Source organism: Protopterus annectens, chromosome 2.part0 (assembly GCF_019279795.1).
Source record: "Protopterus annectens isolate FY-2018-M chromosome 2.part0, PAN1.0, whole genome shotgun sequence".
NCBI lineage: Eukaryota > Metazoa > Chordata > Ceratodontiformes > Protopteridae > Protopterus > Protopterus annectens.
The window spans coordinates 1,270,219,835-1,270,246,195 of NC_056728.1; the positions used below are offsets into that span (position 1 = coordinate 1,270,219,835).

At 41.2% G+C, this 26,361-nt stretch overlaps 1 protein-coding gene across 1 annotated transcript in view; it reads right to left on the reverse strand.

The window, feature by feature from the left end:
- IFT74 (intraflagellar transport 74) overlaps positions 1–26,361 on the reverse strand; it is a 2,643,271-nt gene that overhangs the window by 2,535,868 nt on the left and 81,042 nt on the right. The gene's annotated exons all lie outside the window — the stretch shown is intronic.

The window sequence follows — 26,361 nt, forward strand, 5'->3', positions numbered from 1 at the left end:
TGCAGTGTTAACACAAACCAACACACTATGTACAATTATTCATTTAATTTGTCAACTACATGGCAGACAGCATTTTGCCAACCACTTGGCTACTTCTGAAGATCTACATTAACAGATACAGATAAAGTTTCATGATACAGTAGTGTGCAGTGTTCCTACCCCTGTTGTATAATCTCAACGTGATCCTAACCTTCCTGTTTGACTATCCAGTGCAAACTATAAAGCAGTGAGGAGTCAGCATTAATCATACCAAACGGAAATACAGTAGTCTATAGGTAAACGGTGATCAACCAAATTACCCTATTTCATGGACTCTACCATCCAAGTTTTCAGTCTGACTCACTGGTGATATTGTCTTGGGCAAGATCTGAAAGCTATGCATTAAAGGCAAACAAGATGTTCACAAGAGATAGCTGCACACAGTTGCTGAATCACACAGTTCAATCAGTTTAGCAATGCACTCATGAGGAATCAACGACCCTTCATTTTGAAATAAAACAATGTATACCTGCTGCGCACCCAAGCAACCACAACGATAACATCAACAAGTATATCGAAAGCCAGAAAAAAATGAAGAGGAGCAAAACTGTCAATATGAGTCAAGTGAAGAAAGAATGGAAAGTTCCTCATCTTAAAATAATATTCTTTACATCTAACAAGTATATCTATGATGATAGCGTTAATATCTATCATGCAGCTATGGTAACTGTCTTGTGCAGTGTATGCACATGACATCATTTTAATTTCACGCTAAAGGTTTTATGAGCTAATGGTAAAGATTACAGCCAGATCTCAATTTAATGAGACAAGTAAATGTATGTGTGAGTTGAACCAGCATTCCAATACTACCACATCCCAATTTGCATATAATCTAACTTGATTAATATTCTGAATATTTATGTGCTCAGAATATATGTATAATATATTTTGAACAGCATTGAAAAACTGTTAGAATATGACAAGCATTCATGCCAAACAAGTGGAGCCAAAGGCTATTCTGCTCTGAAAGGAGCTATCAAAAGTACCCTACAGCAGTTACAAGTAAAGACTAACACTTCAGGATGATGAGGAAGGTAAGCCCTAAATATATTCTTTGCAGGGGCTTTTGTTTACCCCTGCATCCCTTGATTAATATAACCTCCTCTGCAACTGCACAACCTCAGGTAGGTTATAAACTTTTAAAAATTTGGACCTTGCCGAAAAAGATCTCAATTCGTTAGTTCATGTAAGACTGTCTATTAAGGCCTACAATTTTTAAACCATCTTATGTAAAAAGAAACCACCATCACTAACAGGAGTTTGCCCTCCAAATACAGATGGCTCAAATGAATGATTTCATTACTTTTTTAATATAAAATTCATATTCACTGGACTAGCCATCACCTACCTGGGAAGACTAAGGTATAAGCATCCGTTTAAAATGACATTGAAATCTGGGTGAAAAGCCAAACAGGATTTCCAAGAAAGACAAGATGACACAGCATGAAAAAAAAAAAACAATTTAATGGCGTAACAAGACAAGACATGTTTACACTAAGCGAGAGACAGACAAACAGGCACTGAGAAGCAACTACATGTAAAGGGGAAAGGACATGGACTTCATACTAAGGAAAAACCTTTTCACTTTGACAAATGAAATTTCCTGGCATTAGGCTTCTGACTTCTTGAAGTCTGTTACCTACTTCTAAAGAAAAGAAGCATATCTGGAAATTACATCAGGCTCCAATACATAAAATGAAGACCAATACAAGGGTGTATCACCACAAACCCTGATGAAGCAGACAGTCTCACTGAGAACTGAAGCAAATGATTCGCCTTCTCTAGAAGAAACAGAACCATACCAGTTAGGTAAAGAAGCCATCAAGCAGACCTGTCAACTGTCCCTATTTTGGATCAACATTCCTAACTTCAGGCCTGATTTACCTCTGTACATGACATAGCTAAGTTTGGAGGCATGTCCCTGTTTTCAGGCTTGATTTATCCCTTCACACAATGCTCTGAATCCTGCTCATCACCCATGATATCTGAAGCGGTCTACTACCCAGAAAACCACACTACATGACCAACGTACCAGTAGCAGCAATAATTTAAAGAAAGAGAGCATACATCTTACATCTCCTTTTTTTAGAAGCAAAAGTTATTACATGGTAGAACTTTTCAATACATTTCATTAAAGTCTACAGATTTTACAGTGTCAGTTTGATACTATTTTTTCCATCATGTGTGTCACTCTGTGTGTTCTAAATGTACTTCTGAGTAGTATCCCATAGTTTTACTGGATGCGGGAAGGGTTATGTGTTCATAGGTGCGTGCTAGGCTAATGACCACAAGGGCCTTTTTAAGCCTAGCCATACATCTCACAGCTCTGACAACTTCTGGTACCCTTGATAAGTGTAAGCAGGGCTTAGGAGATGAAACATGTACAAGAAGGCACCTGAGTGATGAACCATTCACTGCCTGCCTATGTCCATTAGAAGCATAGGTGCCAAATCAGGGATGAATTTCCTGCCCCCATCCAATTATCCAAGTCACACTTGAAACAGGTTAGGGAGGAACTCTGCTTCATATGGATGGGGAGGCTGTTCCAGAGAAGGGGTGGTCTCTGGAATACATACCTGTCTCTCCAGCAGATCCTATTTATATCACAGGAAAGGTTTAAGTCTTTAGAATGGCTAATTCTGGTGCTGTTTGTTTTGCAAATATGCAGGAGGTCCATCAGGGTGGGATCTGACAATGACTTGTATGCCAGGCATAGATCTCCCCTCAACAGCCTGTAGGAGACAGAATACAAGGATAGAGCCTTGAGGCAGTCTGCAGAGGACATGTTACTTATGCCTTTCTATTTGGTATTCAAAGTTTTGCTAATTAAATGACTGGATTTTTGCCTGGATGTACTTACTTTTCAATGGGCTTTATTCCTATTTTCAATGTCTGCAGATTGAAAGGAATGGTCACCAGAAATAAATAAACATCTACCTTCTGTAATTTTAAAGGTAACCTTTTCATGAGAGAACATTAAGAAAATCTGTATAGCAGTTTACATTCCCAACAGTTTTGAGATTTTATATTGTATACTTATCTTAAAATTTGCAACAGGATGCACTGAAAACCTCATACAAGAGTGTAGCTTAAACCAAAGGCTCTGAACCATGAAACCAAGAAAATAAATTTGTGCACCTAAGGAAAGGTATTTGTACAAATTTATAATACATACATAGCCCCTACTGCAGATGTCTACACAACATGGAGAAGAATGAGAGGCAATAATTCAGAGAGTAAACTGGACATTGTACTTTCCTTGTTAGCAGTCATTACAAGATACTTGATCTGCTTTAAATGAGGTCTAGGACTGGTGAAATTCTACAAACATGCCTGAAAGCTGTTGTGAAGAACAGCCACAAAATGCTTCAATAGTGGGAGAATAAGGTGGCTGAATAAGCTTGAAATGGACTGTGTGAGGGAGTTTAAATCAGATGTGTGCAGCGATTTACTATCAAAATGTCGATTGCCCATCGTCGAATGTACATACTGTCGACTCCTTTATGCGAAAGCTGTAATGCCGATTCCTCAAGATATCGAATTAAAACACCGAACGTCGACATTTCCAACCGCTACACCACAAAACAAGTGCTACCATGGGTCCAACGGGGGGAGATTTTGCATTTCGGAATATCAGTGTTCGACATCCCAACAGTCACTGTTCGGAGTTAGTGTTGTCGACGATGGGCAATCGACATTTGATAGTAAACTGTGTGCAGCAGCACATGTATTAATCCATGCTGCAGGAGCCAATTTCAAACACAGTCAGTCTGTCTTCTTTCCACATTTTGACCACCTTCAAAAGTTACACAAACAAAGAAAACAGCACCAATCTAAATCCAAACATAATCCTCCTTCTCTTACTGATTTACTATGTTTGCAACAAGCAAATAGGGTTGCCACCTTTTCACGTGCCCAAAGTGGGACATTTTTGGTACAAACGTCAGACTTTGCAGGCCAAAACAAACCCACGGCCGGTACAAAGGACAGAACTTCACTTTTTTGCCTAAATAAAAGCTTATTCTTGTGGCATTTTAGTTGCTTATTCTGTTTCTTATAACATTTAGGTGTTTCAGATACAGAATAACTGTTTTCCGCAACTATTACATAAAATATAGGAAATAATTTTGCCCTAAAATCTCAGCACATTTGCCATTTTTACAATTTTTTTGCAGGACACAACTGCCCAAAGAGGGACTGACCCTTGCAAAGTGGGACAGGTGGTAACCCTACAAGCAAACGGAAACACCAATAATTTCTCTACCAGCTGCTTCTACTGCAATAATGGAGCAAAGAACCTCTACTCCTGAACTAAGCAGTGTGCTTTGAGATATGAGTATAACTAAAAATTCTGATTTTTTCAACAAATTACTCCACCCTCAGTCAAAACTTGAATAAATTAAAATAACGCAAATATGCTGACATAATTTCTTGCAAGCCACAGACCAGGTTAGTGCTTCAACTTCTTCAACAAATCTTCATATTTACAATAAAGTAAAAATTCCCTGCAACTATGGACTAAAACTTCTATTCTTTAATCCACTGATGTGCCCTACAATAAAGACAACACTGAGAATGCAACAAGCTTTGAAATAAACAATTTAGTCATACAAATCAAATAAACCTTCTGATGCTTTACCCAACAGTGCTAAAATCAGTCATGAACAAGTAAGCATTTCACCTGTGGTATCAATTAAATCAGCTTTATTAGAGCAGAGTAAAGTACAGTTGTGTACTCTTACCATAAATGCAGATGTTCGAGTATGTTCACTGTTACAGTCATTACTGTAGGGTTCTTCCTGCTGGCAGCAGCCTTCGATCGGCCAGAGTCCCAAAGTTGGGTCCGACGTCGGCTGAAGTCTCTCCTTCCCTGACGTCAGTGCGCCAGGGGTATAAAGACCTCAGCCGACGCCATTTTCCCCAGTTTTTCTTGCCCCAGATGTCAGGTGCCCAAGAATAAAGGCCAAAAGCTTAATCAAAAGAATAAGCAAATATAAACCACAACATTCCCAAATAACACCAGCAAAAATACCTCAGAGAAAAAGAAGTGCCAAGGAGACACAGACAGCACTCAAAGAACAACAAAAGAGGGGATAGGAGGGAGGGTAACCCAGACTGGAACAGCGAACATACTCGAACATCTACATTTATGGTAAGAGTGCACAACTGTACCAGGTTCATCGTGGTTCACTGTTACAGTCATTACTGTAGGGTTGAATCCCAAAGCTAAGAAAGGGTGGATGGAGAAGGAACAGAAGGGGCGGCTACAAAACCCTGCAGGACTGCAGAGGCAAAGCATGCCCTAGATTTAGAATAGAGAGGGAGGTTGTAGTTCTTAGAAAAAGTATGCAAACTCCAAGTTGCAGCTTCTAAGATCTCCTTGGTAGGAACTCCACTGAGAAAATCTGCCGAAGTAGCAGTAGCTCTGGTAGAATGTGTTCTAACATTAACAGGAACTGGTTTGCCATGATGAGAGTAACAGAACTTGATGCAGTGGGCAATCCACTTAGAAACAGTTTGCTTAGTGATTGCTCTCCCCTGTGAAGTAGAAGCATAAGCTACAAACAATTGGTCAGATTTCTTGAAAATCCTGGTCCTGTCCAGGTAAAAGCGAAGCTGCCTGTGTATATCTAAAGAATGCAAAATTCTTTCCTCTTCACTTAGAGGATTAGGATAAAAGGTAGGTAAATGAATAGTCTGATTCAAATCTACTTTCAAAACCACCTTAGGCATAAAGGTGGGATTAGTCCTCAGGGACACCCTGTCCTGATGAAAAATAATAAAGGGTTCCACAGCCATGAGTGCTTGTAATTCCGAAACTCTTCTGGCAGAGGTTATAGCCAAAAGAAAAGCAGTTTTCCATGATAAAAATAAAATCTGTGGAAGCTGCAGGTTCAAAAGGAGACAAAGTTAACTTTTCCAAAACAAAGTTGAGATCTCAAGTGGGAACTGGTGCTCTTAAAGGGGGCCTTATATTCTTTGCCCCTCTGAGATATTGTTTAAGTAACGGATGAGAAAAGATTGGGGGATCTGTATTGTAATGTGCAGAAATAGCAGAAGCATGAATTTTGATAGATGAAAAAGATAGGCCCTTATGCAACATCTCTGTTAGGTATTGTAAAATCACAGGAATGTTTGAAACTGCAGAATCAAAACCCTGGGCCTGATTCCAGGAGCAAAATCTTTTCCATTTACCTGCATAAGATTTCCTGGTGCTGGGCCTTCTAGCTTCAAGGATTACACCCAGTACCTGTTTGGTAAGGGTAGAGCTGTTTAAAGACCCTGGATCCGCCAGGCTGCTAGATTCAGAGTTTTGACATGGCTGTGCAGGATCTGGCTGTCTTGTTGAGACAGTAGATGTGGAATTTGTGGCAGAATCCAGGGTGGACCCTGAGCCAGGTTCATCAGGGTGGAATACCAGAATTGCCGAGGCCAGTTGGGAGCCAGTAAAATCGTTTGCGGTCTGTCCTGTTTGATCTTCAGAAGTACCCGTGGTAGAAGAGGCAAAGGAGGAAAAGCATATACTGAGAGGCGTTTACAACTGAATGACAGGGCATCCACTTTCCATGCTAGTTTGTGGTAGGTCCTCGTGCAGAATGTTTGAAGTTGATGATTTTGGGGGGATGCAAAAAGATCTATGTCGGGGCACCCCCACGCCTCTGTTATCATCCTGAATATCCGAACATCCAACATCCATTCGTGTGGATCTGAAAGGTTTCTGCTTAGACTGTCTGCCAGTGTGTTGTCCTTTCCTGGCAGGAATTGAGCTTGTAAGTCTACCTTGCTGGCCAGTGCTGTGTTCCACAGAGTCATGGCCAATCTGCACAGGGGGTACGAGTGAGAGCCTCCCTGCTTGTTTATGTACCACATCACTGTAGTGTTGTCTGTCTTTATCAGTAATTGCCCCGGTAGAATAAGATCCTTGAAGGCTGTCAGGGCATTCTTCACAGCTAGCATTTCCTTCAAATTTATGTGCAGGTGCATTTGGTCCTCTGTGAAGGCACCCTGAAGACATCTCCCTTGCAAGTGGGCTCCCCATGCATAGTCCGAAGCATCCGTCGTTATGACGTGATTGGCTGGAGTGGGACAGAAAGGCTTCCCCTTGTTCTGGAGACAGGCCTCGGCCCACCAAAGAAACTCCTGCCGGAGACATGGCAAAATTGTGATCACGGTTTCCAAACTGTGGCAATGCTGAGACGATACACTCTTGAGGTACCACTGTATATTCCTCATATGCAGTCTTGCATATGGTATTAACAGAATGCAGGATGCCATGTAACCCAAAGCCTGCAGAATTTTTCTTGCAGTTAGCTGACTCATTGAAGCCAGGTTTTTGAAGGAAGAAGCCAGTTGCACTTTTTTGTCTGGTGTCAAGTAAGCCATCTGGGTTGTAGTACTCAGAAGAGCACCCAGGAAAGTAATCTGTTGCGTGGGCACCAGGTTTGATTTCTTTAGGTTCACTGTGAACCCTAGGCACCAGAGCAGATGCTGAAGTAAAGTCTCCTTGCTGTCCGCTTGAATGAGACAATCATCCAGATAAGGGTATATTTGAATTCTCTTCTGTCTGCAAAATGCAATTACTGGTGCCAGGCACTTTGTAAAGACCCTGGGCGCAGTAGATAAGCCAAAGGGCAGCACAGAGAACTGGTAATGCTTCGAGCCCGCTTTGAATCTCAGGTACCTTCTGCACTCTTGCCTTATGGGAATATGCAGGTAAGCTTCCTTCAAGTCCAAAGTCACCATCCAAGCGTTCTTGCTCAGCATAGGCAGCAGCTGCTGCAGAGTGAGCATCTTGAATTTTGGTATTTCTAGGAAGGTGTTTAATACGGAAAGGTCCAGGATTGGTCTCCATGTGTTTTCCTTCCTGGGAACCAGGAAGAGTCTTGAAGAAAACCCTTGCCCCATTTCTGAATTTGGTACCAACCCTATGGCCCTCATATCCATGAGGGACTAAACTTGCTGTTGTGCCTCTGTCCACTGATGCTTTGGCAGATCTGGCCATCCGTTTGGTTTTGGCAAGGTATGGAAATGAAACTTGTAACCCCTTGAAACTATGTCTAGAACCCATTTGTCTTGGGTTATGCGGCACCAATTGTGATAAAAAAGAGAGATTTTTCCTCCCAAAGGCGCATCCAGGAGGGGAGCCCCTGGAGCTAGTAAGGGAGAGTCATAATGACTGTTTTCTGTAAGGTTGTGAACTATCTTCTCCTCCCTTGGGAGAGGGGGAACTCCACTGTTTATTTCTGAAAGGGGGCTGTGCCTGACCTTTACCTCTGGAACGCCTGTATCTGCCTCTCTGAGGTCTGTCCGAGCTCGGAAAGGACCAAGGTTTAGCTGGCCAATTCCTGGTAAATCTAGGGGGTTGTACCTGCAGAAAATCCTTAACTGTCTGCATAGATTTGGCTTTGTCTTCCATTTTCTTCAATACCTCCTCAGCTTTGGCCCCAAACAAAACATTGTGCTGCAAAGGGGCATCTAAAAGTTTTGCCTTAACCTGCTCCGGCAAACTTTGCTCCTTTAACCAAGCATGCCTTCTAATAACTGCACCAGTTACTGCAGCCCTGCAAGAAGCCTCCAAAGAATCAAAACCACAGTGCAGGGTATGTTTACCCACCTGCTCAGTGGCATGCAATAAATCCTGTAATTCCTTATTTTCTGTACCACCAAAAACAGCAGACATCTTTTGTTTTAACACAGACAAAAGGTATTTCTGATATTTCAACATATGAAATTGACAATTCAAAGCTCTAATGGACAATGTAGCAGAAATATAAACTTTTTTGCCCCATCTTTCCAAGGCTCTGGACTCTCAGTCAGAGGGAATAGGATTCTTAGCAGAGGCCGCTTTAACACCCTTAGGGCCCTGAGAGATAGTTTCTGGATCAGCTGAAGGGTTCTTAAAAAGAAATTTGTGAGAATCTGGAACCCTATAATACCTACCTGATTTGACAGGAGCAGGAGGAAAAGAATCAGGAGAGAGAGATGCCTCTGTAAAAACATCATCCACGATGTCCAATACAGGGGAAATAGCCAGGGGCCTATGCTGTGGGAGCAGAAGAAAATCCCCAAGCCTTTTCTTGGATTCAGAGTATTCCTGCCCTTCCCAGTGAAAATGCTCTCTCATGTCATGTAAAGTTTCCCCAAATTAATATTCCTCAGGAGGAGAGGCTGAAGGAAGGGATTCTTCAGCATCAGAATCCTCATAAGGAGGGAAGGAATAATCCTGCTCAGAGGAAGAATCAGAAGAAATTGAAACTTGATCTGAAGAATCATAATCTGGCTCTAGCCTAGGTCTCTTGTCAGGAGGGGGATGGGAACCCCTGATCATAGTTAACAGGTCTTCAACCATTTTAAGCATCTGTCTTTGAGGTCTAGGGCCCTGATCAGAAGGTGCCTGTGTATGTAGCTTTGTCTTTGCCGGAGCCTTAGTCTTTGTCTTTGTCTTTGACTGCAAAACTGGAGCCATCTTTACATGAAGCTGTGTAGGCCGAAAAACTCCCTCAGAAGCCGGTGCCTGCACAGCGGCTCCGGACCCATCTGAGGGAGCATTATCTGGAGGTCCAATCCCTGGAAATTCTCAAGGCCCCATCGGCTCCTTGCGGGAGTCAGTACAGGCAACTGGTTCAAAAGTGGCGGATGACAGGGGCTGCGAAAGCGCCTCACTGACGACCGACGAACCGGCAACTGGCTCTGGTTGAATAATGTCGTCCACTTTGGACCTCAGAGGCCTGTCTTTATCTTTGCGCCTCTTATACACTCCGGTAGCCGGATAAGAATCCGATGACATATTGTAATTAAATCTTTTTCCAAAATAATGGAAGGCAAAATTGTACCTACGCCTAATAGTGCGTTGATTAAATCTAGCACAAAACCTACAATTAGCTACGTCGTGGTCAGGGCCTAGGCAAGGTATACAGTAAGAGTGAAAATCCTTATGAGGTATTTGCTTCCCACAAGAAATACAGTTATTAACTTTTTCTGACATCGGACTGAAGCAAGAAAAAGGTTTCCCCAACGGGGTACTTAGCTTAAAATAAGAAGTCACCAAAAGTAAACAGGAGTCGGCTGACCGGCACTTGCAAACTGCTTTACTACGGGCACCGCACGGCAAGAAAGACTGGGGAAAATGGCGTCGGCTAAGGTCTTTATACCCCTGGCGCACTGACGTCAGGGAAGGAGTGACTTCAGCCGACGTCGGACCCGACTTTGGGACTCTGGCCGATCGAGGGCTGCTGCCAGCAGGAAGAACCCTACAGTAATGACTGTAACAGTGAACCACGATGAACATCTGCTCCTCTGAATCAAAAGTGAATTTCACTTTTAACATATTCTTATAATGCTCGCTAATAACTTATTATGCATTATTATTATTATTATTATTATTATGCAACAGATTTTCATGCTGTAAAGCAAATTTCGCAATTAGCAGTTTCATTTCGGGGATTAAAGATTCATCCATCCACAAGTACACTGGGTCAGGGTGTCACTTCAACAGTGGCAATGATCCTACAGCCAAAGTTTACAGCACTAGGTGGCCAGCCCTGCTGTTGTAGTACTTTCACACCACACACTTGCATGCACATTCACACCTATGGCCAACTTACTGCGTCCAGTCCACCTATTGCATGGCTTTCGAATATGAGAGGAAAATGGAGCACCCAGAGAAAACCCACACGAACACAGAGAGGACCTGCAGACTCCACAAGAAGGCACCTCAGCCAAGAATCAAACCAGGGAACCTCTTACTGTTAGGCAATAACACTATCCATTGTGTCACTGTGCCACCAGCAAAAACTGAGCAGTCAAGCTCATAGGTACTTACTAGGCACCCTACTGAAATGTTGGCAGTCGAAATGCCAAGTGATGACAAGCCAAAAACAAAACACAAACAAAAAAAAAAGACTGAAAATGCAGAAGAAGGAGACTTAAGGAAAAGAGCAGTTTTAGAGATTCAAAGTTCTTTTTCTGGGGGGGGGGATAGTGGACAAGCACCCCCCCCCCCCGACATATAAATACCAACTCTGAGATCGCCATACCTAGAAGAAATGGAATATTCCACAAAATCGCATCTTGGACTTAGTATATATGTCGTCCATTCAGTCTCTGTATCAGTCTCTTTATTTTCAGGAATCTCCTCCTGATGGATCAAATGGTAAATGGTTAGCTACTTATTAGGCTATTGATCTGCAGCTATATTAAAAAGCTTAGCCTTACACTCCCATGGTACTTTTTAGCTCTTATAATTCTCTTATATTTTATGTACAAATACCTCAGAGACAGGCAGAACATGCTGTCCCTATCCATGACAGAGAAGAGTGCTAAACCAGTAGTGAGTGTGTGGTCATCCATCCATTCATCCTAATATATGAACAGAGTTATAATACATTGCTTTATGTGGAGTGAAAGACCATCTCACAGAAGCAGAATTCTATGCAATACATAACTCTCCCTCCTACATGCTCCATTTATGTTGCAGAAGAGGTTGAGATTTGTTAAGAGGGTGATTATGCCATCAATGGACTTGCAAGTGTGTAATAGGTCTGACAGAACAGGGTCTGTTGAGCCTCTATACATGAGGCACAGGTCACCTGTTATTAGCCTGTATGATAAACAGAACAGGGACAACACTTTGAGATAGTCTGCATGGTTTATATGATTTAGGTTCTTGATCTTCTGAATGAGGAAGCACTATGGCCATTCTAGTTATGACAACTGCTTATTGAAAAGTGCATTATACTGGATGATTGGCCTAACTGAATGCAGGGTACAATGGAACTGAATGCCACACCATTAAATATAAGCTGCGCAATTAAAAAGGATTTCCTTATTACAGTGAATACATGGTGTTCAAAGTTCAGTTTGTTGTTAACATAGGTTCCCAGGTTCCTGACTACATGATCAACTTTTAGATGTGTGTTGTCAATATGACAGTTACAAGGGAAGTCATGCTTGCCGAAAGATACAATTATGCATTTCCTGGCATTAAGTTTTAGTCCATGGTTTTGACACCAACTATTTGGTTTGGGATAGGCCCAACTGTAGTATCATGGTGTCCTCCAAGGAGCTTATGATGGTACAAAGTTTGCAGTCATCTGCAAATGTGGTCAGTCACAAACGCTTAACATTATCTTTGACCTCTAAGAAGTAAATACCAAAGAGGAGTGGACCAAAGGTTGAACCCTAAGTAACACATCTAGTGACGGATCTTTTTGGAGCCACCCATCTTTATTTCCTGGGTACTATTTATTAACCATTTTGCTAGCCAATGAGTTATATAATTTACATTTAGCTCAGAGAATTTATCTGCGACACCATAGTGTGGGATGGTGTCAAATGTTTTTGTGAGGTCTAGATATGCAGCATGCACTGATCTGCCCCTCTTCCACCGCTATAGTAATGTTTTTGAAGAAGTCAATCAGGTTAAGTAGCAGAATCTGCTCTTGACAAAGCCAACCTGACTTGGGTCAAGAGTCTGTAGGTTACCCATATCCTTATTTATTAATTCCATAATAATACCTTCCATAGCCTTACAGATGACGATGATAAAGCTTATGGGTCTATAATTAACTACTGAATCCCCTCTCCTTTGTGCAAAGGAATAACTTGCTATCCTCCATTCATCCAGTGCAAAGCCTGTTTTGAGGCTACAGTTGAACAGCCTCTGTAGGGAGGTCTGTCAAGTCCTTTTTCACGCTGACCAGTAGACAGCCTGGTGTGTTATCTGTCCCCAGAGATGTAATGTTCTTGGCCTTTGATAGCACCTTAAGGACTTATTCTTTGAAGATTTGTAGGGAGGGTATAAATGCAGGTATGTGATCTAAGAATATTAGAGGGGAGATGGGGGTGAAGTTTGAACTAAATTTGTCTGTTAGCTGTGCTATCTACTGAAAACACACAATCGGATATAATGCAAAAGCAACAAGCAGCTGAAATACAACAGTTGGCAGCTATAGCAGCAGTACTGGGACTTAAATTTCATGAAGATCAAACTAAGAGTAACACAAGTACTCTTTGTAATGCAAGTGAGAAATCAGAGTTTCATGGTTATGAGATTGGATTTATAGAAGGAAGAAACTAATGCAGAACAATGGGGCACTGCTACAGTCATCCCTCTCCACAAAGGAGGAGCGACTACAGACCCTGGGAGCTATCGCCCCATTAGCCTGATGACTCTGATATGCAAAGCTATGGAACGCATCACTGTGGACCTAATAAACAAGAATACAGGGAATCTCCAAACTCTGGATCCCACACAGTTTGGTTTTGTGAAGAGTAGATCATGCCTGCTCAACTTGGTCGACTGCTTTGAGTCAGTCACCAGAGCTGTGGATGAAGGCAAGGTGGTTCATACAGCCTACCTTGATCTGGCCAAGGCTTTTGATACCATTCCCCACTCAGGAATCATAGAAAAACTCACTAAGCTTGGCATCAACTCCTAGATCACTAGGTGGGTTGCAAACTGGCTCACAGATAGAACCCACAGTGTGAAAGTAGCCGACTCCAAGTCAGACTGCCAACTTGTCACGAGTGGAGCCCCACAGGGTTTGGTCCTGGGTCCTCTCCTGTTTGGTATCTAATTCTCTGAAGTCCAGGCCAACACGAAGAGACTCTGGCTGACAAAGTTCACAGACAATTGCAAGTTGGGAGCTGTTATTAACTCCCCAAGTGATGATGACATCCTAAAGAATGGCCTCACTGAGACCAGTGACTGGTGTCGGAACCATGGCCTTAAGCTCAATGCCAAAAAATATGTTGTCATCCCCTTAGGGAAAAACCCGGTTTCCATGAATTACCACATTGATAGTAGTCCACTGAACACAGAAGGCGTTATAAGAGGTCTGGGAACACAGGAGGACAGCAACATCTCTCTTTAATCACCACATTGCCACTGTGGTCAGAAAGTCCTTCTATGTGGCACATCTCATTACTAAGGGTTTTGTATCCAGGAAGAAAGAGGTCATTGTCTTCCTCTACTCTTCCCTCATTAGGCCAGTCATCAAGTACAATGCCCCATTTGACATGTGCCTCACTAGACACCTGCAACAACTGGAGAGGCAGCAAAAGTACCTCACAAAGAGGATCATAGGCCTTAAACACTTGTCCTATATGGACAGACTAAAAAAACTCCAACTATTCTCTGTCTCATATCGCCTACTTAGAGGCGATCTCTGCTTGACTTACAAAGCCATGTCTGACCCAGCTCTGTTAGAAATGCTACATCCAAAGAAATCCCAATCCCTCCGCACCACATGCTCCAGAGACCTCAACCTCATTACCACAATTAACAGAACATGCTGGAGGGACAGGTTCATAACCCAAAGACTTCCCATGCTATGGAACAGACTTCCAATACATGTCAAGCAGAGCATCTCGCTGACCTTCTTCAACAGAAATCTTGACGAGTGGATGGGAAACAGGAAATTCACCCCCGGGGATAACTCCAGTGGCTCTACTCAACAGAAGCACTGGGAACTAAGGTTGAGTGGCACTATGCCAGGGTAATCCTATGGCTAGGCTTGTAAAGGCCCCAGGGCCATTAGCCTAGTACACACCTATGAACCTATGGCGCTTATCTCTGAAGCTTGGGACAACACCATTCATTTGGAAACTACTACCAACGAGCTTTTTTCCAAATATAAAGGTAAGTATCTACAAAACAAACATAACCTCTTGGACAATCTCTTTGAACATTATCAGCCAGGTACTGGAACATCATCAGCCAGGTATTGGTAGCATACACCCCTGGATCTTTAAATTAAGCAAATAATACATCAAAAACCATTCGACCATTTTTCAACAAGTTATGTCAAAATGTGTTTCCTTCCTCATGGAAATCTGCATTAGTCTTCCCTCTCCGTAGACGAGCCCCCTTAGTCCACTATGTACTAAAGACATAGTTCTCTTCTCTTCTTTTTAGGCAAGTAGGAAAATGTGATGGTTTGCTTAAGAATAGTCAGATAAGTTATGTCACACCTATACAACACAAGCAAGTAGCAAATCTTTTATTTCTAGAAAACATCTAATAAAAGTGAAAGTTATGTACTTCCCATAATGATAAATGCATGTCATCTCATTTTTATCCAGTTCAAAATATGAGTTGTCATATCCGGTCGGATACAACCTCAGCACCTTCTTCTAGAGCTGTGGACTTGAGGTTCTGACTCCTTCCCTACCCATAATTCCTTCCTCTCCAGGACGTTACCTCAGATCAAGTTTGCTGACTTCACCTAAATTTATAGATCTCTTCTTGTAAGTGCAGAAACCAGTAGGTATCCAAGTTGATAGCCCTGTTAATATCACAGTAAGAATCAATGGAATATTTGGAAAACACAGGGTCATAGGTGATGTCTGTCCGAATACCAGAAGTGGTCAGTTACAATACTGGAAGGGGAAAAGTAGGAAAGGGTGTTGAACAAGACAAAAATGAGACAACAAGGATCTATTGTTATGATACGGACACAACTTTCATATCCGATGTTGTCTATTTTCATCTGATTTAATGTTTGGTACAGATTCCCAAGCTGCCAAAAAGACATTTTCTGGTATCAAGAAAGGACATTCATGAGAACAGTAAACCAAAGGATGAATGTGCTCTGGACAGTACTTCCAATTTGTAATAGGATTACACAAAGATGTGAACTGTGCACCATTGTGCTGCTACACAATGTCATCAAGGGGAACTCTCTGCAAGAACGCCACAGAGGTAGCTATTTCTCATGTGGAATGGGATTTTGGTTTCTTATGTTGGGGTTAACCCCGGTCACTATACACAAAGGAAATGCAGTCTGACAGCTACTTAGAAATTGTGACTTTTGATATATTTCTTCCCAAATTTGCTTTAGAAAAGTATACAAGCAGCTAATCTGACTTTCTTATATCCTTAGTACTGGGTATGCAGAAATCATGTGAATATCTAGTGAGTGCAGCAGATATCCCCCTTTGTTTAAGAACTTGAGAAAAAAGACTGGCAAATTAATAAACTGGTTCATATTTTCTTTGGCTGTCACATTGGGTAGGAAAGAAGAATTTGTTCTCAAAGTTACTCTCTCTTTATGGAAAATGAGTTAAGGCGGTTTATATGATAGTGCTTGTAATTCAGAAATATGTCTAGCTGATGTACTGCAACCAGAAAAATGATCTTCCAAGACAGATACTTAATATATACTGAGCGTGCCAGTTCAAAGGAGATCCGAGTTAGGGCTTGAAGCATGACTGTGACATTCTATGGGGAAACTGATCCTAATGGCGAGTCTTAGCAGGAAAGTTACCTTGAGAAAAACTTTGGAGATTTTAACAGAGGTAATGAAGCAGTCATTATGCCTTATGTGAAGATTTGAAGTGGCAGCCATTTGCACCTTGATAATAGAAAAACTAGACCTTTCCTAAAAAAGTTCTCATAGAAAATCCAAGATCGATGGGAGAGGAGAGGAGAATGGATCCAATCCTTTCGAAGATGCCCAGACAGAAAAACTTTTCCACTTCCTTTGATAAATCATATTTGTTGACTGTTTTGTGAGGAAGAAATGACGTGAACCACCAATGAGGAAAGCCAACCATGCGGTCAACTACAGAGCTTATAGCTCTGGTAGAAGCAACCCAGATGGGTGACTCAGAAGATCTGGGCTGGGATCCAACATCCAAGGTGTGTGTATAAAATGAGGTGAGAGGAAGGGGGAACTAAACCTGCCAGGGCCAGAAAGGAGTAATAAGAATCACTGTGGTCTTGCACCTTATGGCTTTCTGAAAAATATGTGTCAAGAGTGGTAATGAGGGAAAGGTGTAGAGGAGACTCAGGGGGCCAAATGTGAACTACTGCATCTCTCAGTGACTGTTCCTATAGAGAGATTAGAATGAAGTGATTGCTGCATTTGTTGTTAAGGTATGACGCAAAGAGGTCACAGCAAGGTTAGCCCCTTTAGCTGAAAATTTCCATTGCCACTATCTGATTGAGAGTCCACTCATGAGGCAATAGCATTGACCTATTCAACTTGGCCACTAGAACATTTGACATGCCAGGTATGTGCCTTAGCTAACAGAAAATGATAGGAAGACATTGCCCATTGCCATATTCTCATGGCCTCTCAGCAAAGTGGAAAGGATTGTCCCCCCTTGTTTGTTGGTGTACCAGACTACTGACCTTTGTCTGGATGGATATCAACCCTTGTGTAGGTAGTCCCAAAAATTCTACAATGCTAGGAGAACCACTCTCATCTTCAAGATACTGACATGAAGGATGGCCACTAAAGGTGAACAGCCTTTCCCTCAAAATGTCCCCCACCCTGGAAAGGAAGCATTCGTGGTCAATGTAGTCCAGGTGATTGGTGGGTAAAAAGGTCTTCTTTCTATTACATATGGGGAAGTTATCCACCATTTAATATAATCTATGTAAATTTGTGTAAGGCAAATTTTGGCATGGAAGGGGTATAGGCTCTGTGACCAGTGGACTGACAGTAGTCCACTGTACCACTCTAATGTGGTATCTCACAACTGGAACTAACATGATGGTAAAGGCCATCAACTCTAACTGATTTAGAATCAACTTGTTTGAGGAAGGGGATGCTGAACTACCATGACAGGCCATTATTCATAAGGACAGTACTCTAGCATCTGGAAGCCTGGCAATGTGAAGAACTGTGTTGATATGATATACTATAACCTTTATTTGCCCCTCTGAAGGGTAGAGAAATGAATTCCTACAGCAGACAGGGTTTTACCATCTTGCTTTATTTAACTTTTGGCTTAAAGAGGGTGGAGCCATTGAAAGGGGCATTAATAAAAGATGTCTTGAAGCTTTTAGCAAAATTGCAGAAATACATCCAGGCAGATGCATGGTGATGCCAGTGCCTGCTGCTCTAGCTGTAACATCTGTTGCATTAGAAAGCAGGCGTGTGGCCACATTAAAAGTGAATTGAAGGGTGAACAGCTGGGTGTCCACAATTATTTGAACAAACAGTGGTAAGTTACCGGACAGGGACTTGGCAATCTCCTTGGTCAGATCCCTCTAAAAACACATCACACATGCAAGGTAATTCAGTATTCTAAGTGGGAAAGTCTCTGATGCATGAGTCCATTTCCCTAATCTGACCAATGCTCTTGACTCCCCGTCAGGGAGATGAACAGAACTGTCCTCCAATAGTTCCTTTTTCATGGCTGCTGCTACTACTGTAGAATCTACTGGAGGTCCTTTAGTCCAATATTTATTGTCTTTTGGTGCCACTGGAATCCTGTCGGGCTTTTTGGGGATGGATTCCACTATATCTGAATCCTTACATGCAGACTGTGCCACAAGATCTACAAGGGCATCCACAGGGGAGTACCACACAGGATGCAAATAAGCCAGTACCAATAGCTTAGAGGAACACAGATTTGTCCGGAGAAGTGGTTTTAGTGGACCAACCCCTCCCCCCACTTCATCAATTCAAGGATATCAAATGTAACTTATTCGGGGGGGATCTAGGGGACCCTTCAACTTCATCCAAATCTGTGTCTTCAGTGACTCACAAGAGGAGTCTAGGTGCTTCTGTTTGCACATATGTTTCCTAAGACCTTGCCTCTGGGGTGCCTCTGGAGACAGGTCTGAATCACGCTGGGAACTCATGTATCAAGTATCCTTCAAGCATATAGGTGCTGAATGCCCCCATCAATCAGAATGAAAGGAATAAGTCACTGGATCCACTGGGAGTTAGGACGGACCCAAACAAGAGGTCAGCACCTGCCTTCCTGGCTCAGCCAAGGCCCTTTCAACAGCCTTGAAAGTTGACGCCATGATCAGAGCCGAGGAAGTGTTCTCCATATCCAAAGTCTCAAGAACTTTTTCCGGTCAAATTGAGATCGGTTCTGAGGATGATTTTGAACCTGAGCTATCGAGTGCCAAGGCTCAGAGAGGGAAATATGGCTCTGAAAACTTCACAGTCAACTCCACCACCGGAAACCCTGATGCTTGGGCTCCGAAACTCATCTCGATCAAAAAGAATCAGAGTCCAGAGAGTAAGGAATGTAGTCAATGCCAAAGTTCCTCAAACTGTTGGATCTAACGGCGGTACACCAGAAGTATTTTGGTTTGATTAACAATGTCAATTTTTGTGTAATTTTTTTATTCAACATATTCAACAATAATATTAAATTCTAAGATAATAGTTTTGTGGGAGATAGAACTAGATGCCCAGGATAATACATCTTCTATAATTGATATTTCCTGGATGGATTAAGTGACAGTTATGCATATGTGTTTGTTGAACTGTTATTAGTCTGGTGTCTGGGGAGTTGATAATTGGGAGTGAATGGTGGGTTGGTCTTGGATTTGGCCGGATATCCCTGCACAGCATAAGGCTAGACAGGCAAGTTAAGAAGACTGGAAAATTAGTTATTTTTATTCTGATTCGGATCTTATTTTTTGTTTGGTAATTGTATTTTTTGGTATTTCTGCCTCAGAAGGTGGACATATGAGTAGTTTTAGAGATTCAGTGCTATACTACGGGTCACATAGACTAATTTACCTTTAATTTCTCCACAAACTGTCTAAAATTTCTCTTAATATTAAATGATTGTCATATACCTTGCATCATTTCTTAACCTATGTTTTTACATTATGTCTAATTTGTTATAATTATTTAAACTGAAAATGTTTTTGTTTTACTTTTGAAGACTGTAAAATTACTGTTCTTAAAATGTTGTGTAATAATTTGAAGCTTTTCACCCTGGGCCTCCGCTGAAAATGGGCTTCTACCCAGTTGGACTTTCCTGGTAATCAAATGTCAATAAATAACTAACACAGGTAGTTATACTTTTGAGAGTGGGATGTTAGGAGATGGTAGCTGTACATGTGGCAGGATATGAGTGAGCTGAAGAGAGTTAGAAGAGGAGCAAGAATGACTAGGTGAAGCATTATGTGTAGGACAGGGCTCAGAAGAAAGAGGGTGAGCAAAAGGAAGAGACAAGTCATTATGGGAGATTTGACCACAGAAGTGTTGCAAGCATAGGTTTAATATTAGCTGATAGGACAGACTTTGAATTGGTAGTTAATGAGTTATATGAATGTGTTTATGACTGAGATAAAGTAGGAATGTAAATCAGTAAGGTACTTGAATGCTATAGGTGGGATGAAGATACTGGGAGATGTGGGTGACTGACTGTGATGATTAATGCTTTCCTCACAGCCTTTTGGTTATGACTGCTGTGGGAAGCTTGTTCTGGACTGAATTAATTATTAGTGGGTGGCATGTAGTACAGATGGAAAAGTAAAGTTAAGATGAAGTAGGTAGGAACTGGGGGTAGGGCATGCAAGCAGAGAAGGGATTCCCTGGTCAGCAGCAGTCCCATCCAGAGCCAGTCTACAGCTCTTCTCTTTGTCTGATATGATCAATCATCCAAGTAAGTCTGTTGCAATTTTCCACCTTACGTTATTTTCTTGGCAGAGTTCAAAGTTCAAAAAGGAATATATTGCAAACAAACTGGTACTGCAACAAAGGTAATAAGTAACAAAATACAGAAGCTGTACTCTAAAAACAATATATTTTACAGGTAAATCTTCATTTACATATAGAAGATGTGTTACTCTCAAAAATAAACTCTGTTATAAGGAATGCCACAAATGTAGTCAACAGCAGTTAAGAAAGAAAGAACTTTTAAATGTCATCAGTGTTCATATTGTAGATACATCTTTACCAATACATATTTCATTGACCCTGTGAGGAAAACAAGGTTCAAGATCCAAGCATTTGGGAATTGTCATACTAGGAATTTAATATATATGGCAAGGTACATAAAATGCGATTCATTCTACATTGGTAAAACCAATCAGAAGTTTAAGAACCGTATTAGTAGTCACATATCAGAAATAATGAGAAAAGTTTCAACAAACTCTTTGTATAAACATATATCAGAAATTGATGAAACGCATGGTTTAAAATTTTGTATTTTAAAAAATATGTGCAATTCACTGAGAGGTGGTGATATACTGAATATTTCCGAAAGATGTGAAAATAAATGGATTTTGTATTTTAGGAATTCTTCTCCACCTAGGCTAAAGAAGTTTACTCTTTAAAACCTGAACTAGTGTTCCTACACAATTGTATCAAGTGATCTTTTATATATATAAGCACATCTATATATAAATATATGTATTTTATCACACACACACACACACACACACACACACACACACTTTTTAAGTTTTTTATAAATATTTCTTTTTATGTACATAAAGTTTGTAAATAACATATATTTTTAATTATGTATGTGCGTTTTGCTTTAAAGGCTTATTGGAGTTTTAATTGATGTATTAGGGCTATATAAAGCCCCACATTGCAGTTTTAACCGATCCCTGAAGAAGCAGATTTCTGTCTGTGAAAATACTTTATGATCTTTGTACTAGCGTGAATAAATTGAATATAGTGTTTTTAGAGTACAGTCCTGTGGTGGTTCTGTATCTTGTTATTTTCTTGGCAGAAACAAGAATTCTATATTATGTCATTTTAAGCTTGCTTCACTACATAAAGTTACTTTCCTAGAGGTTACATTTGATCATTTGATTACATTCCTGCAGGCCGCCTTAGATTATTTGGTTAAAATTTTGTATTAAGGGGCTACACTCCCTTGGGGATGAGCTACTTAGCGAGGTACTCCCATTCTTTTTTTTTCCCTCAGGCAGGATGCAAGACTGATGGTCAGGGATGGGAATATTCATAACAAATACAATGCCATCAACTTTTAATGAGTGGTTCTACAATGTTCTATGGTTCTTACATTACAGATTTCTTAAGAGTGCACTTACATTGCTGCTGATTCATTTACCCACCATAGCTGATGTTTTAGCATCCCTGTATATTTACTGAAGGCTTTTACTTATGTGGAGTCTTTTAGAGATGAACTGCCTACTCATTAAAATAAATACAGAAACAAACTGTTTGGGTACTGCTTACACATTAATTTAGATTTAATTGCAATAATTCTGCATTTTATGTAAACTAGGATCACAGTATGGTTTATACTTTTCAAAACTGTACCTTTAAAGGGGCAAAAATCTGATTAAAAATTATGAGTTGTGGTTAGGGTACTTGTGTCTGCAGATAACAGCTTGAGATTTGTCTGCATTCATAAACATCTAATTTAAAGGATCCAGAAGTCATTGCTGTATAATGCTGTAGCAGTGTCTTCAATCTCCTCTCTGGCCCTACTCATAGGAGGTTACTAGGCTATTAACCTGGAGGTCATTTCAAGCCTAGTCCTTTCTTCCCAATGTAATACCACAGATACTGTATTCAACACTCGGGATTGTATTTAATAATGCCTGCCAATGTCCAGAAGGGTTGTGGATGCTATCCCCGGTAAGAATTTACGGTGCCCCAGACACTCGTCCATGTTCCTTTTGAACAGTGTCATAGAGGTGCTCTGCTTCACAAGAAAACGAGGTACTTAGCTTTAGTGAAGACTTTGGTTCTGAAACTCAAACTCGAATATTTCAGTAGTCGGCCGACCGGCACTTACGAAATGCTTCTGCTTCGGGCACTGCGCAGCAAGAAAGACTAAAGAAAATGGCATTGGCTGCATGTTTTATACCCCTGATGACCTGACGTCATGGAAGACAAGACAGCAACCGACGCAGGACCCAAGACTTTGGAATTCAGGCCGACTGAGGGCAACCTGCCAGCAGATTACCCAAATGTTAATGACTGCAACAGTGAAACACGAAGAACATTTGGTGGCCTATTCCAAAGACGCAGCAATCTCTGGGAGAGAAATCTGTCCCTCCATCACTTCCTATTTGATTCACAGGCATTGTTTTAGGTCCCTGGAATGGGCAGCCCCATTTGATTTATGGACGTGCAGCAAATTCATTAGGTTTGGGTCAGAGATTGCTCTCTAAGCAAGACACAAGTCTCTCATAAGAAGACTATACGAAACTAAGTATAATGTCAGTCTAATGCGCCCTGACCGACGTCAGCCATATACTTTGGTATTCGGGCCGACTGGACAGCGGACTACCCCAATAGTTAGGACTGCAGCAATGTGGAATGAAGAACATCTAAGTACAATGACTGGGACTTGAGTCAGTCTGTGTAAGGCACGTGCTAGAGTCCCTTGATCTTCTTTGTTAGAAACCTCTGAGGTCTCTCCAATTGCTGCAGGTGCTTTGTACAGTACATGCTATAAGGGGCTTTATACTCAATTATGGGCCTAATTAGTAGCAAGTATAGAGGGGTTATAACCTCCTTTGTTCTAGAGGTGATGCCTTTGCTAATCAAGTGTGCTACACAGAAAGCCTTCCTTACTACCTTAGACATATGGTGCTCAAAGTTAAGGTCGCAGTCTATTTGTGATCCCAGATCCTTTACAGCTTAGTAGGTAGATAGGTTATTGTTAGTAGTAGTTAGTTAAGTAGTGCGAAAAGACATTGTTTTTACCAAAGGGAATGATAATGCATATCTTTGCATTCAGTTTGAGACCGTGACCAAGACACCAGTCGTTGGCCTGCATAAGACCATCCTGAAGTATACTGACATCAATTTGGGGATTCAATAACTGCACCCAATTTGAAGTTAACCGCAAACTTAGTCAGCTACAACCCCTTAGTTTTGGCCTGAACTTCTGAGAAGGATATACCAAACAGTAGGGGGCCCAGCACTCACCCTTGTGGCATCATGGTGGTAACAGGTCTGCTGGTTGATGTGGAGTCACCCACTTTGATAGTGACTTAATGGTGATGCTAATTTATGTTTTAGTTTGTTTAGAAGATGGCCTGGGATGCCATTTTATCCCACAGAGGCTGTGTTTTGTGCCTTAGACAAGGCTTTAATGACCTACTCTTCAGATATGTAGTGTAGGTGGAGAGCGTTTGCGTTAAGGTTTGTGATAAGTTTCCAGGGAATAAGGAATTGAAATTTTCAACAAATCTGTCCACCAGTAGGTTTGCTATCTCTGTGGAAACAGTGTGTGCGACACAGTTAGTCACTAGTATGGCACATGCTTGGGTTCTACTTTTTAGGCTGCGTACGTAGTTGTAAAAGGCCTTATAGTTATCCTTGGCTGTGATTGCTAAGTTTTTCTCAATGTTACCCTTTGAGGATTTGACATGTTGTCTTATTTTTCCTGTTGAGGCTGAGGAGGGTGCTTTTCCATTGCTGGGGCCTCGCCTCAGTTTTTTTAGCAACTTTTTGTATTTGTGGTAAAGTTTGTTGATGCTGGATGTCCATGAGGGTGGCTTGTTTTTAATTGGAGCTCTGGCTTTGATTTTCTTTGGAACAGCCAAGTCTATACACTTATACAAGTGATTGTACAGGGCTTTAGTGTAAGCTTTGGTGTAGTTACTACTTCCAGCTGGGGGTGGGGCTTGGATTGTATTTATACCTTCCCTTAGGAGGGTAAAGTTTGCTTTGATGAAGGTATTTACTCCGACTTCACCCCTTGTGAGTTCTGGTGTTTATGCCAGTTCAAAGGCGACTGATTTGTGGTCAGATTTAACTAAAGAGGTTCAGACAGTTGCGGTGATGCATCAGTTTGTCATATATGTGAGGACTACATCTGGTACGTTTGTTCCTCTTGTTGGGGTTTGAACAATTTGTTCCAGGGCATTTGAGTTAAAGTCAAGGAACTTTTATGCTAGTGAGTTAGGAATAGAAAAGGTTTCCCAGTTGATGGTGGGATAATTAAAATCCCCTATGACCACAGTGTTTGCCAATATTTGGATTGACTCCAGTTTGGTTAAGCAGGCCTCATGCGCATCATGATCCATGGGGTCTGTATCATAGGATACATAGGATGCTTACTTTATCAAACACCTAAATGTCGAACCCTAATCACTGAACTACCTATTCACAGATTTACCCATCACCTCATTGTAGTGCGATCTCAGACTTGGTATATTTAATTTGCAGGGGGTGTGGGGGAAACAACCTCCCTGCAAAAGCATAAAAAAAGTTTACCTGTCTTATACAAAAAGTGCACGTACTGTACAAATAAATATATTTTTCATGTCAATTTAACAAATATTCACTTTATTTACCTTTAAGCTTTCCATTTATAACATTACACACATCTTCCTAAAATGTAGGTACTCAATGTTTACTAACTGATGTCATACGTGATTTTTTTTTATAGATGGCCATCTAAAACAATTTGATAAATTTTCATTCAATGTTTAGGTAATTTGCTAAATAGGGGCTTCGATAGATAGTGTTTGAGGATTAGTTATTAAACAAAAAAATATGTTTGATAAAATGATATAGACCTGATCCATGAAGGGAGTCTATAACTAGCTATGACTTGAATGCGGGTTTTACCCACAGTAATCTGAACTTGGAGCAACTCCTAGGAGTTGTCCTGTCTAACTATTCGGGAGATGAATTTATCTCTAATATAGATAGAAACACCACCTCTTTTGGTTCTCACATGCTCGTTTTGCTGTCTGAACGTGTGGAAGGCATTGTAACCTTCCAAGGCTAGGGTACTCTCTGAGGCCTTGAACCAGGATTCTGTGACTGCAAAGACATCTATATCCTCTAGTGATAGGAGTGCTTCCAGAGTATGCAGTTTGTGGTTTAAGCTCCTAGCATTTAGCAGTATAACCCTTATGTTGTTATGATTGGCAATTTTCACATTGACAATTTTGTTTTTGAGACCTTGCCTAAAAGGCACTATGGAGAAGGTAAGAGCCTTTGTCAATAACCAAAAACATAGTAGTACCAGGTGCAAAGAGTCTTTGACAAAGTAGCGAGGTCTGTCAACCATGTCAACCCAGGCTGACAGAAAATGGATCCATTTGAATGGCACCAAAAACCAAGCCAATTATTGAAATCGATCATTTTTTGTTTATACTGTGGCATCATTCTAGGTAAAGGTACTATGCTGCTCAAGACTAGTGACATACCTGCCTGGGACACATACTCAGAGTGCTCAACCATGTCTCTCTTCATATAGTCCAGTGAGGTATGTCTCAAGTCATTCACTCCAACATGAGCTATGTCACAGTCATAATGGTAGTTGCTGCCGGGAGACTTGAGTGCAGACGTGATCTGACAAATCCTGGCACCGGACAGGCAGCTGGCGACTTTCTCCTTATCTAGCCTGGTGAGTGGGACATCAGTGTGTCTCTCTAAAGAGTCTCCAATGACAAGAAAAATTGGTTTATGAATGTTACTCCTTAAGGGCTTGGTAGGTGAGACACTGGTGTTTCTTTGTGTCTTGGGTGCTGTGGGAACTACATTGGTTGTAGCAGTCTTGTGTTTTGGTCAGTTTTTTGAGAGAACCTCTGTGTATGTTGATTTATGTGTTGGATGCATACTATGTGTACAAGTAGTGGTGGGTGAGTTGACAAACTCTTCAGTG